Source organism: Carya illinoinensis, chromosome 11 (assembly GCF_018687715.1).
Source record: "Carya illinoinensis cultivar Pawnee chromosome 11, C.illinoinensisPawnee_v1, whole genome shotgun sequence".
NCBI lineage: Eukaryota > Viridiplantae > Streptophyta > Magnoliopsida > Fagales > Juglandaceae > Carya > Carya illinoinensis.
This window is the reverse complement of record NC_056762.1, coordinates 25,923,734-25,936,863: the sequence shown is the minus strand read 5'-3', so window position 1 is coordinate 25,936,863 and position 13,130 is coordinate 25,923,734. Positions and strand designations below refer to the sequence as shown.

Below are 13,130 nucleotides of genomic sequence, written 5' to 3'. Positions count from 1 at the left end.
CAGTGCAAAACTGCAAGTGCACAGTATCGTAATTTTATAATAAAGTGATAAGAAAAGATCGTCCTCAGGGATTGGTACCTTACTTTTGCCAAATACTAAAATTATACTAATCTCGATTTTATCTAGAGGAATCACTAAGATTTTTGTAGTTGCAAATTAAACTAAAATCAAGTCAAAGAGAAATACGCAAAGGAAATAAAACTGACGTTCAAAGATCAAATTTATGGGAAAGAAAACTTCTAGGAAATCGATTTCACCTAATTCTTCACTATGCTTTTCTCATCTAGCTAATTTAATTTAATTCTTTTCGTCTATTAGCAAATCTATAATTCATCCAAAAGCCTCTTTCGATAGTCAATTGGAAATGACTCTTGTTTATCAATTCACACAAGAATATGCAAATTACATAATCAAGAAAGCAATAAGATCAATGATTTAATTACTACATAGGTTTATATAAGTCTTTCAATCTCTATATTTACCTATGCTAAAATATTCAAGATCTACCCTATGATTCCCTCTTTCGATAGCAAATCACAAGAGTAAATATCATCTAATCAATGGCCAGTTAATTAGAAGCAATAAACTCAGAATAAATCAGATAAATAAAGAGAGAATTGCCTTAAATTAGCTTAGACAATCAAGCATAGTTCGGAAATAGGTTACATCATTTTCCTATAATAAATAAAATTTAACTCATGCTAGAAATGGAATTCAACATAAACGAATTCACCATAATTGTTTTGAGAAAATTGGAGGAAAATAAACGCTGAAAAATACTCCTCGCAGCCGCAACTCGTCTTCAAAAACTCAAGGAAATGATTCAATGCTTTTCTCCCATCTGTGCTCATGTATGACTCCAACATACGTGCAATATATGGAATTCCCTCTCCAAAACAGATGAATTGAATCCTTCTAGCTGTGTTTTTCTGTCCCAAAAAGTGTTCTTCCATCAACAGCCCCGGCCATAGAGTGAAAAATTCCTTTTATATGGTGTGACGACAAAAAACCCTTGATCTGTCAAATTACGATATTCGCTCGAGTGAGGTGTCGAGTGCTCATCGAGCGTTCAACTCTGTCTGATTTCGCTCGAGCGTCCTATCGAGCGCACGTCGAGCGTTCGACTCTGCCTTATTTCGCTAGAGCGGCCAAAAGCCTCCGCTCGAGCGATTTTTGTTTTCCTGCAACCCACTCGAGCTCACTGTCGAGCGACATTCGAGCGTTTGAATCTGCCTAAATTCGCTCGAGTGGCCAAAAGCCTCCGCTCGAGCGATCTTGTAAAATCTGCAATACGAAATTTTGCAAGTCATCAACTTGCATTTTATTTAATTGAGAAAAATCATGTTTTGTTGGCGTAAATGGATTTTCGGGTGCGTGTGTATCACGACCCCAAGCCGGGATGGGGTGTTATCTCGGTGGAGCTCCTCTGGTCAGTCGGGAGTGGATAATACTGAGTGACATCCCCTGGGTTGTCACAGGGCGCGACCGGATCGCACGATACGGTAACGCTGTCGTGTCGACTCCGTGGTCCCTAGAGTGGCGGAGACTAAAGGATGGCCTGGCCAGGGACGTGCTAGGCTCGAGTACTGGGCATCACTCATTTAGGTGTCACACGCGTAGACATTACCTGTGGTGTGGCACAGAGCCAGAGTGTGCGGATGATCCCTAAGGGAGATCATGGTGCATGCAATAATTGGATCGGTTTTATGGTTTTGGCTACGGGCCATTTTCTGGAAAAATGGTGGTTTATTAATTTGGGCCATTATCTGGAATAATGACGAGGATTGGTTTTAAAGGTTTTTGTTTTTGGGCCAAATGGGATTCTGGCGTGTGTAGAAAAATGTGGTTTTCATGGGACGTGTGCGTTTGCATTCTTTCATGCATATTGTTTGAGTTTAATATGTTTTTATCTTGTGGTGTTTGGATCTTACTTACCTGTAGTACCTTTTTCGGTACCGTAGATTTTGCTGCAGAGTTCGAGGAGGAAGAGGAGGCTGAGCCCGAGGAGGCGGCTCCGCCAGAGTTTTGAGTTGGAGTTATGCTTTGTGGTTGGTTTGAAACTATATTTGTGGTTTGTAATATTTTATTATTTATGTTTTGAACAGCTTTGTATTAAACTAAGAAAAATTCTGGTACTTAGTTATATGACTTGTTTATCCGCTGCGTGTTTTCTTTTGCACATTTGTTGCTTATACACACACTTGGCACTCGTCGATAGGGTGATGACCCGTGTTGTCATCATCCCGACTTCTCATTTTCCACGGGTCCGTACGTGGGATTTGGGGGCGTCACATGATTTTCTAGACTCTTCCCTCTTCTTTTTGTATTTCTTTTACCATTCATTTTCTGCACTTGGTAAAAGTTAAAACAATGTGATCTTATATGACCAACAATTCCACAATTATGACAAGTAGGAATGAATTTATCATGCAGAATTTTTGAACGAACTGGTTTGGATGATAGATGATTTTGAACATTCTTATCTTGACTTCCTTTTACAAAAACTATACCTTTAGATGATGTAGCAGCGGATGATGAGGCTAGTTTTTCTTTCCCTTTTGAAGTCATATATTCTAGTCCAGTCCTATCATTACTTACTTTCTGACAACTCAATATTTCTTCTAATTTCTGTGTTGCTATTTTTCCTTTGCACTCTTGAAGTTCTTCTAATATCTTTTCTAGTGCAGTCTTTTGATACTTTAATCTTGATATTTCAACATCAAAATTTTTTAGTGCCTCTGAGAGATTATTTTTCTCACATTCCACAGTAGTGAGTCTATTGTACAGCTTCTTGTTGAGTTTCTTTAATTTGACTACTTCTTCACATACATCATTATATGTTTCTTATATGCTAAAATCCTGATCTGCTTCAATAAGTGCTACATCCGAAAATCACTAAAGGCACATTCACTTTCAGCTTTTGTTAGTTCAACCTCAGAAAGATCATTTATAATAGAAGAAAAAGCCATAAAAGATTTTTCATTGTCAAAAGATGAATTTTCAGAGTTAGAACTATCACTAAGTGACACATTCAAAGCTTTTCCTTTACTTTTTCTGAAATTTGGATATTAAATTCTTATGTGACCATACCCAGAACATTTATGACATTTCACTTTGTCTTTCTTTTCACTTTTATCTCTATTCCAATTTTTAGATTCATTTTTCTTATCAGAAAATTCTTTTCATCTTTTTGATTTTCCATTACCCTTTTTATTAAACATGAATTTTCTAAATTTTCTTGCAATGAGAGCTATTTCCTCATTATTTAAACATTATTCATCAGAGGAGTTCTCATGATTTTCTTTTACAGTTTTCAAAGCAACGGACTTACATTTTCTTACTTGAGGAAGCGAAGACTCACATGTTTGTAAACATCAGACCAGCTCTTCAACTTTTATTGTATCCAAATCTTTACTTTCTTCAATAGCAGTAACTTTAGGTCTGAATCTTTTAGGTAGAGACCTTAGGATCTTCCTCACAATTCTTGAATCATCAACTTTTTCTTTGAAATTAAACTTGGAATTAACAATGTCATTAAATTTAGCATAAAACTCATTAAAACTTTCATCTTCCAGCATCTTAATCTCTTCAAACTTAGAGGTTAACAGTTGTAATTTTGAGTTTTTCACAGTTTTTGTTCCTTCATGCGTAACCTCCAGAATTTTCCATGCTACTTTAGCAACCTCACACATAGAGATTCTTTTAAATTTTTCAGGAGATACAGTCATGAAGATAGCATTCAATCCCTTGCTATTCCAATTACAGTTGTTGATCTCTTCTTTTGTCCAAGCATCAATGCTTATTGCAGGTTTAGTCCATCCTCGTTCAACGGAGTACCACACTCATTCATCTAACGATTTGAGGAAAGCTCACATGCGTACTTTTCAATCTGCATAATTTTCACCATTGAAATACGGTGGGGCAGTTAATGATGACATATTGCAGGGGCAAGGATCACACTCGGATGAATGAACCACGCTCTAATGCCAATTGAAATTCCTGAAGTACTCTTGTGGAACCATGAAATTGTCTACCAATTTCTTTAAACAAATATGTTAGATCTCAATTATCAAGATTATGAAACGAATCAAATATTTTAAAATAAATAATCAACTTTATAAAACACAACAATTGGTTACGAAGTGAACCTTTAAAGAACTATTTAAAGGTAAAACCTTACGGGGTTATTAGACCCAGTAAAGTCAATCTTATTATTTGAAGAATAATTACAAGCAATTATCAATTACAAAACTTTTGAAATTCAACTATCTTACTTGCCTAGACAAACGACGATTTGTCTTCTACCGCAGTAGCAGCCAGAACCTCTGGAGATTTTCAAATGTTGACTTCCATTCTGAAACTTCAAAGGCTAAAATCTAAGCGATATTCATTTACACTCAAAACACAATCACACTCAAGAAGAGATGAAAAACCCCATGAAAATTCTCAAGTGAATTTTCTCTCACAAATGCTCAAAATATCCTTTCTGGAATTCGTGGCTCAAAAACCGTAAAGAGATACAAAACCAAATCCCTTTAAGTATTAGGTCTGGAAAGAGTCATAGTTGAAGTAGAATTTTGCTGACAGGTAGAGACAGTCACGAGAATGTTTCCTGATGGGTCGCTGATATTTCGCAATAACTCTTCACTATAGTTTCTTATATGTGTTCAGCTTCGGGTCTTGATAACTGCACTCTTATGAATTCGAAATACATGTAACTGACTTATCTAAAGAAGCTTATAAACATCTAGATAATCTATGTTGTTAAAGATAAATCCATCTCTTATTTTACATTCATCCAAATTTAAACAAAATAATGATAAGATAAACCTTATCATTTCGTCATCTAATCCTTGCCAATTCCTGCATTTACAATCTCCTCCTTTGGCGGATTGGTGACGAAGCCATCTTGATGAATGTAAATTCTCTATTGTACATTTCAAACAGCAAACCACAAAGAGATAGAAAAATTCTCAAAAGTTTGTGTTTCAATAAACTGACTTGGAGATAAAAACAAACGATCCAGATTCAAGTACAAGTTCAGTGATCCAAACAAAACATAATCAACACATCAGTCTTTCAATCTAATTGACCCAAAACATAGGAACATATTAACTTGCATCTGAATTAAGGAAAGGGTAAAAAAAACAAAAAATGTAACAGGATTATCAGCTGTAGTTGTGGCTATAGTTGTGCTCTCCAATGTTCTAGTCTCCCCCTACTACTGCTCCCCCTCAAGTGTTTCTCCCCCTCATTCGTCTTCAATCAGCCAAGGGAGTCTAAGAGTCATCATCAGAATCAGTTACATTTGCCATCACCTGCTGAACGTCCAAGTGGAGTTAGACCAACTGATCATTCGCTTGTACATAGTCAAAACATACAACAGCGATTTGTTGTTCTACCTTGGGGGATGTAGCCCGAGAATCCTCCGAGAAGGCAAAAAAAAAAAGGTTTCCTATATTTTCTTATTTGTTTTCATCCATTTTTTTGGTATTCTTAAATATTTTTTTAAAAATTAAAAAAATTCAGAACATTTTATAAAAAATATTTTCTTAATCACTAAATTTTAAAAAATTAAATACCAATAATATATTATGTGAAATGCTTGGATCCATTATCTATAATGATTAATCCGAGATCAATCATTATAGTATTTTAAATATTTTTCATTTAAACTATGGTCTACAAAAAGATTATAAAAATGATTGTGTATCTTCTTATAAATGCATACATGAATTTAATTATACTGTGAATTGTTCTTCTATTATAAATATAGTATTAGTGTATATTATTAGTATATATCTAATAGTATTAGGGTAAGTACTAATTAGTATACATATTAATACATATAGTTTTAGTATATATAGTATTAGTATATAAATATATAGTATTAGTGTATGGTAAGTATATAGTAACATTACTATACTATATAGTAATACTATAAATATAATTAATAAAACTAACAACAATAATATACTATATATAGTATAAAACATTATATAGTATATATATAATACTATACATATAACATATATATAATACACTATATTATATATTTATAGTATATATTATAATATATACTATAAAATGTTTGGTTAATATAAATACTAAGGTGTTAACAGCATCTTCTAATGGCAGACCATCTTCTATTTTAATAACTTGCATATTTTCATCATGCTTAAGTTGGGTTGGTATTGAATATCTTTATTCTTGTTTAAGATGTTGATCCCACTAGCCTTTTAATTGACTAGTGAATCTTGTGTAAGATATGCTTTTGTTCTTGGAAATAATTTAATTTTTTATATTCAGATAATCCATCAATATTCCATTCATATAGTACATCTAGTGCAAAAGTAAATCTTACTATATGTTCTCTTTCTTCAAATTGTATATATGGAGGAGTAGGTCTCTGATACCAATCAAGAGTAATAGAGATATTACGATTAGAATCCCTAGAAAATAAATTATTCATATGATCTATTTTGATTTTATTTATTTGTAAGTCTTTAAATTGGTTTTCAATATTACTAATTTCAAAATGAGATAAGTCAGGTGAATCTATTTAATTTGATACATTAATATGAGATTGTTTTGTAGTATATGCAGTATTTGAAATATTCAATTTTTCTAATTTGTTATAGATTTGTTCTAAGAATTCATTTTTATAGGTGTTAGATGTTCAAACTCGAGCACAATTTTTTATATGAGTGATACGGGATCCCATCCCATCGATTTGCCACCACGCATCTTTGAGAGGATCCATTACGAGGTGAGTATCGTCTCTACGGACAACCTCCCATACAGTGTCATCATCAGCCGACTATTACTTGATTAGAGAGTGTCACTCCAGCCGAAGGAGCGGGTCACAGATCATATGAGCCCCCTCGACAAGAGCACATATCGACGCAACATTGGATAGGTGATGGGGCATCATTGACGTCAGCCACCCCCTGTAGCAGATCTAGTTCCTCACATCTGCAGGAGTAGTGGTCAATAGCCGATGAGTACATCTACGGGAGATGTGCGGCCTACTTGGGTGGATGCAGTGATCTCACAGCTGAATGTACATATCAATTGATAGATCGTGGCTGTAGAGGAGTCTGTTGCTGAGATATCTCATCGTGTAGATATCTTGAACGAGAAGGTTGATACCTTGACTAAGGAGATACGAAGTACGAATTCTGTGAATAACGCGCTCGTCTGAGTGTTGTTTACAAAATTCTATCATATTTTGTAGTTTACTTTTAATATATGTAAGGAACAATATTATTTAATATATCTATTATTTTTTAATTTCAATTCTCAATCTTCTTTAATGTTGATTTTTTCAACTTTAATACTAAATCACTGCACTTCAAATATATATAAACATAAATATATATTTATATATGTATATATAATATATATACATATATAAATATATAATTATATTTTACAAATTATATATAAATAAATATATATTATAATTTTTTAGACTTGTTCACAAATTATGCACTATAAAAGCCACATAAAACAATAAATTAGAGTCATATTTAATTTAAAGTTACAATTAATGTTTGAACATTAATAACTAACGTTCGAATGTTGGCGCCAAAACATCTCACATTCGCATGTAAGTAACCTCAATGTTTGAACGTATATGTGACGTTCGAGCGTAAATTTCCTCTACATTTGAGCATAAAAATAATATCATATGTCTTTAGTGACGATTTTCTGAAACCGTCACATAAAATAATTTTTAGTGATGGTTTGGGGACTGTCACAATTTTCCAACCATCACTAAAAAGAAATTACGTTGTAGTGATTGCATTGAGACAAAGTACTTTCAAAATAAGTTGCTGAAGATCACATTGAGGTTGATCACATGCAGCCGTATGCGGTACGAGTCAAGTCGACAATGTTAATTATCCTTCGTCTTTGGAAATGCATGCAAGTATACCTTCAGATATATCAATTACTTATTGATTGCTTGCCCATTTTATAATCCTAAGAAACTATGACCCAAAGACAATATAAAGTCAAATGATGATCGATCGCACTACAACAAAATTCACTTTTTGCAATGAAAAAATTCATTTCAAAAAGTCCATTTTCTCATTATAAAAAAGAATTTGCAATGATTACTTTTTGTTGCCCTCTTCTTGCAAATTTAGCCATGGAAAAAGTATTTCCCGATGATGATTTTTTTCGTTGTAATTAATCATTTTTAACCATGAAATATCGTCGTTCCAAATACATATATTATCGCTGGTAATGTAGACATAGAGGTCAAGGCCATTTTCATTGCAAATACTTGGTCTTTTACCAACAAGATCAATTATCGTTGTAATTACCTTTTATTTCCTACCAAGCTTTAATTGCAAATAACAATATATGTCGTCGGTATTGTCCTAGGCGAAGACTATGGTTTGCCTTTTACTAACAAAACCTATATATTCTCCTTGCAATTATTGTTTATTTACAATGACAAAAAAATTGTTGCAAGAATTAGAAAATCGTTGCAAATATCTGCCTAGTACACTTTAATATTATGGTTTTCAACATGATTTCTTTAATATCTTTTAATAAAATATAGGCTTGTATATATAAAAAATTATGCTTTTCAACAACGTTTTTTCTTAAAACAATTGGAATAAAATATAGACTTTAGATAAAATATATATATATATTACACTTTTCAACATTATCTTTTACTTAAAATTTAATTTAAATAGAATATAGGCTTTTGTGAAAAAAGAAAAAAATAAAAAGAAAATAAATAGGTATAGCCCGAAATCCGAATTTCAAGTTTCAACAGATTGAAATTCAGGTGAATAGTCGTGTTGTAACAAACATTATTACTCTAGCTATGCTAGGCTGCTACCAAGTAATGATAGCTGGGTGTGCCGCCTAGCACTACTGGAGTAATAAGGTTAGTTACAACACGACTATTTACCTAAATTTCAATCCACTGCCCAGCCGCCTAGTACAGTTTAATATTATGGTTTTTAACATGATTTCTTTAAATTTTTTTTAATAAAATATAGGCTTTTACGTATGAAAACAATTATACTTTTCAACAACGCTTTTTCTTAAAATAATTGTAATAAAATATAGTCTTTTAGATTAAAAAAATATGGCACTTTTCAACATTATCTTTCTCTTAAAATTTGATTAAATAGTATATAGGATTTTGTAAAAAAAATAAAAAATAAATAGCTATAGCCCAAAATCTGAATTTCATGTTTCAATAGATTCAAATTTAGGTAAATAGCCGTGTTGTAACTAATATAATTACTTTAGTAGTGCTAGGCTGCCGTCTAGCAAAGATAGCTGGGCATGCCACTTAGCACCACTAGAGTAATAATGTTAGTTATAACAAGACTGTTTACTTGAATTTCAATCTGCCACCCAAGCCGCCTAGTACAGTTTAATATTATGGTTTTCAACAAGATTTCTTCAACTTTTTTTAATAAAATATAGGCTTCTATATATATATATATATAAATTATGCTTTTCAACAACATTTTTTGTTAAAACAATTATAATAAAATATAGAATTTTAGATTAAAAATTATTACATTTTTCAACATAACATTTTTCTTAAAATTTAATTTAATAGTATATAGGCTTTTGTAAAAAATAATAATAATAAATAAATAGGTATAGTCGAAATCTAAATTTCAAGTTTTGGCATTTACTGCTGGGTGGGACACCTAGCACTATTGGAATAGTAATGTTAGTTACAACATGACTATTTACTTGAATTTCAAAATACTGCATACCCTCCGATTAATGCACATTTTGCCTCTGCATATAGATGTTCGGCGAAAGAGGAGGACCAATCCCGGGCAGAAAGAATAAGTATTTTACCTTTGCAAAACAGTGGCATTAGATGTAACTGTGCATAATGAATTGCATTGAAGATACAGGACAGACCTATAATTAGAGTCGTAGAGTGTACGATGAACACATTGGCCCTTCAATTCCTTGAATTAACCAGCCATTACGTCCAATCTTCCTTGTTTTTAAATTCACACTTCTCTCTGTCTCTCCCTCTCTCCATAGAAAATCTAGTTTCCCACTGTCCATAGTAGCAGAAGCTCTATCTCTCTCTCTCTCTCTCTCTCTCTCTCTCTCTCTCTCTCTTACACACACACAAATGGCACCAACGAATGATGGATCAGCTAAGAAAGTAATGAACAAAGGAGCGTGGACAGAAGAGGAAGATAAGAAACTGTCTCAGTACATTGAAATCCATGGTGCAAAGAGGTGGACGGCCGTTGCTGTCAAAGCAGGTTATAGCATGTCTTCAAGATAAATCACAATTTTATCTCCACAAGAAGGAGATAAAAAGGAATTAAGTACTATTAATAATGAGAAAGAAAGAAAAGCTTTGAACCCAGTACACCCTCTGCATTTTTCTTTGCTTTATTTGATATTCCGTCTTTACTGTTTCCATGTTTTTGCAGGTTTAAATCGATGTGGGAAGAGTTGCAGATTGAGATGGCTGAATTATCTGAGACCCGACATCAAAAGAGGCAACATATCAGATGCAGAAGAGGATTTGATACTTAGGCTTCATAAGCTACTAGGGAACAGGTTAGTGTAATTTGAAGAGAAGGAAAAAAAAATCATGTTATTGCAAGAGAAGAAAATCAAGCAATGTGATATATAATTTCACGTCTATATGTAGGTGGTCTTTGATAGCTGGGAGACTTCCTGGGCGAACAGACAATGAGATAAAGAATTACTGGAATTCTCATTTGAGCAAAAAAATAAATCACAAGGAGAAAGCATTAGAAGTTACAACATCCAAAGAGACCATGCCGGAGAAGCTCCTCGACATCGTTCAAGGGGACATAGAGGATGTCAAAGAAATTGGGAACTCCAAGGCCAACTTCGATGCCAACTAGTTCTTTGATTTCAATGGGAACTCCACGGCCAACTTCGATGCCAACGAGTTCTCTGATTTCACTGCTGCTGATGCTTCTCATGGTTTGGAGTGGGTGGATAAATTTCTAGGGTCCTGTAGTACTTTAGAGTCGGTGGATAATTTTCTTGAACTTGAGGTGGACTCTTGGATCGCCAATAATAGGTGATCCTTATCTATTTAATCGGTGTTTTCTCCTTGGAAAAAATATGCATCGAGAAAAATCAGTGTAAGTCTTTCCTAAAATAAAACTCAATTATGTTTGTTTTCTGGGTTGTATAAGATCGATGTCCATCATGTATTAAAGCAAGCTACTGCCATCACGTGGGTTGATATAGCAGCCGGAGGGAGGGAACTGAGTTCATGGCTCGTACGTCCTATATATATATATATGAAGGTACGGATGTAGCTAGAAAGCTCCGTTTACGTGGAGTGAAAACTCTGCGTTCAACATAAAACTAATATTGAAACTCTCAGTAAAAGGTAGGGGTGCTACCCGCACCATACGCGGTGCGGGGTAGGCACCCCCCCGCCCCCCGCCCCCGCATGGGGCGGATGGGGAAAATCCCCCCCGTCCCCGCCTCCGGTGTGCGGGGGCGGGGTACCCCGTCCCGCATGACGGGGTACGGGGTGGGGGGGCAGTCCGTCCGGCCCCCCGCACCCCCCTTCTCTCTCTCTTTTTCTTCTCTCTCTCTCTCTCTCTCTGCCATTTTCCCTCTACACCGTTCTCCCTCTCTCCCCCCATAGCTTGCTTGAAATGGTGCGCTCCACTGTAGCCCACGCCCACGCCTCGACGCCATAACAGCCACCGTAGCCCACGGCTACGCCCTTACGTCGAGAGGCCATAACAGCCACCAACGCCCACGCCACGGAGATTCATCGAAGAGATTCGACTGATTTCAGAGTAATGTAGCAGAGAGAGAGATAAGGAGATTCATCACAATCGAATCTCAAGCATCGGATAAACAGAAAAAAAAAAAAAAAAAAAAAAAAAAAAAAAAAAAAAGAGTAAGAAAAACCATAACCTGGTTGAATTGAAGTACATCAGACTTGAAGCGGAGTCGATCCCCTTTATCCCAGCGAAATCGAATCCTCTTCCGAGCGCCTGAATTGAAGCACATCGGCTGCGCTTGGCGAACTTGAGCCTGAAATCACTCGCGAAATCGAATCCTCTTCCGAGCGCCTCCAAAGCCCTCATCTCAACGCCTGTCTCTGCACTCTCTTCGACCATCGAAGAAGAACAAGGAGAAGCCCTCATCTCAACGCCCGTCTCTGCACTCTCTTAGATATATATATTATATATATATATTATATATGATACGGGGCGGGGAAAAAAGGGACCGGGGGGGTCCGTCCCCATCCCCTGCCCCCGCATGGGTTACAGCTTACGGGCCGGGGGGCCCCGCCCCGGCCCTGACGGTTCGGATGCCCCGCCCCGCACTGTGCGGGGACGGGGCGAACGGGGCAGGGTAGCGGGTAACGGGACCCCGCTGCCCACCCCTAATAAAAGGTACGGATGTAGCTAGAAAGCTTCGTTTATGTGAGTGGAGTTAACACGTACGTACAAAAGATTGGGAAGCGATTTGTTTGATGAAATCACTTCAAGTACTTTTTTATTCTTTTCAATAAAATCACTTCAAGTACTTGTACGTCCGATTTTTCCTGCTAAATATATATACAATCGAAACTCAGGAAAAAAATTGTAAAAATACATACTATCATAAAAATTAGTATTTTTTATTATAAATTGAAGGAAATTTTTAATAAAAAATATTATATATATATAAATTTTATTTTTAATTATTATACGACATCTTCTACATTTAAAATAACCCTCTGTTTCAATCAAAAAAATTCTTTTGACAATAAAAAGTCTAATTTTTTCTTTCTTCCTCTTCCATCCATCTTTTTCTTATTTTTATTTTAGACGCTACTGGGTCTACAAACAAATTCCACCAAAAGTGGCCATTGATAAAGCATTATTTTTTTATATTTATTTTAAAATAAACGTTGACGTTGACATTGACTTTGATATGGACATGACTTTACCACGTCAGTGTGGTGCGACAGGCAGAAGCATAACTGTACTTTCATTTGTAAACTGTAAAGCATCATGGTACAACAATAATTTGAACGTCCCTCACATTCCCTTGCATTTTCATGGCCTGACACAGAGCATTAAACTCAGTTGAATTGGAAAATTCTGTACGGTTGAATT

At 35.1% G+C, this 13,130-nt stretch overlaps 1 pseudogene; it reads left to right on the top strand.

Annotated features, from left to right (window-relative positions):
• The first annotated feature begins 10,047 nt into the window (after nucleotides 1–10,047).
• Nucleotides 10,048–11,175, top strand: LOC122282583 (annotated as a pseudogene).
• Nucleotides 11,176–13,130: the final 1,955 nt, after the last annotated feature.